The 3,750-nt window shown below is 34.9% G+C and overlaps 1 long non-coding RNA gene across 1 annotated transcript; it reads left to right on the forward strand.

Moving 5' to 3' along the window:
- Positions 1–398: 398 nt before the first annotated feature.
- On the forward strand, positions 399–3,363 carry LOC128281704 (uncharacterized). The gene is made up of 2 exons (XR_008271964.1): positions 399–558; positions 3,106–3,363. It is a non-coding gene; the product is annotated as an uncharacterized LOC128281704 (long non-coding RNA).
- Positions 3,364–3,750: the final 387 nt, after the last annotated feature.

Consider the following 3,750-nt stretch of genomic DNA (forward strand, 5'->3'; position numbering starts at 1 on the left):
AGTGTGATAGCCCTAAAGTGACCCTAGTCGGAAAGCGGTTTCGGGACCGCTAAACCGAGTCACCAAATTATTTGGATGTGATATTTATGGTCTAAAATATGTGAATATGAATGTGCAAAAATTTTAAGCTTCGATTTAGTAAAATTGCATGTGAATTTAGTCAAAAGGACTTGTGTGACACTTTTGAAATGTGATAGGCTAATCTACAAGGATCTAATAGTGCATGTAGTCAAAAGGGAGGACTTGCATGTCAATTTTCCCCCCCTAACTAGTAGTGGCCGGCCATGAGCATGAGGATGGACAAAATGTTATGGGGTGAAACATGTTGGAAACATGTTGTGTTAGTGGGTTATGGGAGAAAGAAAAGAATAAAGGGTTTGTAATAAATGAATGGGAAGGGTGATGAGAAAAAAAAAAAAGTTGTCTCATCCATGTTCTTTCCCCCCCCCTTTAGCCGTGACTTGAGAAAGAAAGAAAAGAAGAAGTTGGTTCTTCTTGGCCGTGAATTGAAGGAGGAAGAAGAGGGGAAGTTCGGCCAAGGTGATTCTTGGGATTAAGGTATGTTAATGCTCTTTCATTGAAAATATTTGTATATTTGGAGTGGTCATCAAGTATAGAAGCTAGCTCATGGCAAATGTTTTGTAAATTTATGAAGATGACATTCGGTCATGGATGGTTGTATCTTTTTGTTGTTTTTGATGCTTTAGTGTATTGAAGGTTGATTATAGATAAGTTGAGCTTGGTAAAAATTGAATAGATGTGGCTTAATTGCTTAATGACAATCGGCTATGTTGAAGTGAAAATGTTTTGCAAATTGTTTATGGACATTCGGTTAAGGGAGAGTATTTGTGTTAGAAATCAAGATTGGATAGTGAGTTAGGCATGTGATCTTTGTGTTCGATTATTGAATGGAAAACTAAAGGGATGAGGTTACATGTTGAGCTTGTATTCGAATAATACAAATGAATTGCTAATGTGAGATGTTATGTATTAATATGTGAATTAAGTGATAATTGATAATCAACTAAGTAGCTACATGGCATTTAGATATATATTATAGTAGCTGATTTTGGATTTGATTCTTATTGTGAATTAGTAGTTGATATGGAGATTAGACCGAATGAAATTTAAAATGTTAAAGAAATTATTTCGCTAAGTGCTAACCTTGTTTATATTAGCGAATGTGTAAATGTATACCATGAAGTGGTTTAGCTTAAAGTGAATCAAGGTTCTTGGAAGGTGAATTGCGGGGATGGTTTAAGAAATGAATCTAATTTTGTTATGTATGTGATGACATTGCGAATGTAAATTGAGTTGTTAAATTGGTTGATTTAGTTCACGAGCTCAAGGAATCAATCTTGCATAGCGGGAAGGCGAATATAATTGAATAGCCGTTTTGAAATTGATCAACAGATCTCGAGGTAAGTTCTCAAGTGTTTGAACTTTACTTTAGTATACTTAAAGATTGTATAAACTTAGTAGCGAGAAGGATGAATTTATATAGTTTAAGTGCCAAACTAGTCTTGACAGATTTGAGTTACTGCAGTGTTGTAACTTTGAAAATACATCAAAAATTGTAGAAGGCGAGTTCGAAGTTGAATAAAATATGAAAATGAAGCTTATTGAATCTAGTGTCTTATAAAAGAAACTATGTAAGTAAAGGAATTTCCTATAAAGGTATATTTAAAGTTTTGTGAGACAATGTCGGATTGACTCCGAAATTCCCTGATTTGTTTTTGGAAAATCATTATAATTTGTACAAAAATGGTTATAAGATAAGATTTATATGCTTAGACTCCTTAACGAGTCTAGTTTCAAATGGAATCAAATAGAACACATTATGAATTCTGTACAATGAAAAATTTGATTCGTAGTGAAGAGTGGTCAGATTAGTCAACAGTGAAACAGGGGAAACTTTAAGAAAAATCTGGTATTGATTGGCCAAACCAAAAATTCTGAAAATTTTATGGATGGAAGATATGTGAGTCTATATTCAGGGAAAATTAACGGCAATTGATTTTTAGTTTTGTAGCTCCAGTTATAAACAATTTAGTGACTGTTGCTCAGGAAAACTGCATGTAGTGAATATGTGATTTTGTTGTAAACTTTGATGAAACTATTTGAGTTGCTTATAAGCTATTGCTGAAATTGATGTACAAGAAAAATATGAAATATGTATGAGATGTATATATGTGATAAGGCCTAATGGCCGATGTGATGAATGTGAAAGTGTGTATATATGATAAGGCCTAATGGCGATGTGATGAATGTGAAAGTGTGTATATATGTGATAAGGCCTAATGGCCGATGTGATGAATGTGAAAATGCGTATATGTGTGATAAGGCCTAATGGCCGATGTGATGAATGTGAAAGTGTGTATATCTGTGATAAGGCCTAATGGCCGATGTGATGAATGTGAAAGTGTGTATATATGTGATAAGGCCTAATGGCCGATGTGATGAATGTGAAAGTGTGTATATATGTGATAAGGCCTAATGGCCGACGTGATGAATGTGAAAGTGTATATATATATGTGGCAAAGCCGAATGGCTAATGTGAATGTTGAAACATGTGATTAAGTGTACATGAAACTTGGAAATATGTTCCGGGTGAGACCCGATGACTACGTGTGGAGATTATGTCCGGGTACGACCCGATGACTACGTGTGGAGATTATGTCCGGGTAAGACTTCGCAATAAGAATTGCTTATAAATATACGCAATGCGAAAGGTTAAACAGGTATGTACTCCAAGTTTATATGTGAGCTTGATTTGAACTAAATCATAAGGTAGTTATGTGATGCATACGAGAGCAATCCATGAGACTATTCCTATGAGTATGTGACATCGGATCAGTGTGAGAGGTTATGTGAAATCATACAATATATCTATGTCCCATGAGCTCACTTTTATGTGAAAGTTTATCTGCCTATTGTATATGATGAGATGTGTATATTTGGTAAAGGGATGGTATGCCCGAAGGAAGAGTGAGATAAAAATACGAATAACTATGTTATAATTTGATTGTTATCTGTTGACACTGCTTGAAACTTACTAAGCATTGAAATGCTTACTCCGTTTACTTTGTTTTCTCTGTTTTATAGATCTCATTTGGAAGCTACAGGCTCGGGGATCGTCAGCAACTAGTCACACTATCACTATCCACTGTTTGGTACTGCTATGTTTTGGAATATCTTATGGCATGTATAGAATAGACTAGTAGTGAGAGGATATTTGGTCATGTACCCATGGATTTTGTGTAAATTTGGATAGCCATGCGAAAATGGCTTATATACGTTTTTAGCATAGTACTATAATCGTGTTGTATGTTGATCATTAAGAAGTATGGAAGTGTTTGGAAACGATTAGCCATTGGAATGGTTAATCATGATCATGATTTGTGCTGTGTATGCAAAAGGACTAATGGAATCATGGAAACTATGAAATAGGTAAAGTCTACCTCAAAGGCGGATGCTGTCAGCTGCAGTGACGTGGATATGAAAACTTACTAAAAATAGTAGGAATGGAATTAAACAGTGAATAAATTATGTAAGCTAACCTTGACGAGTCTATTTTCATAGGAGAGTAACGAAACGATCATATGAACAGTATGTTAAGAGATATTTAAGTTTTAGTGAGACAGGGCCAGAACGGTTTCTGGAGTCCCTGTTCCGACTTTGGAAATTCATTGTAAATTAACCAGAGATAATTAGGTGCCATGCCATATATGTATAGATTCCTCTTTGAGT

The sequence above is a fragment of the Gossypium arboreum genome, chromosome 10 (assembly GCF_025698485.1).
Source record: "Gossypium arboreum isolate Shixiya-1 chromosome 10, ASM2569848v2, whole genome shotgun sequence".
Classification (NCBI taxonomy): Eukaryota; Viridiplantae; Streptophyta; class Magnoliopsida; order Malvales; family Malvaceae; genus Gossypium; species Gossypium arboreum.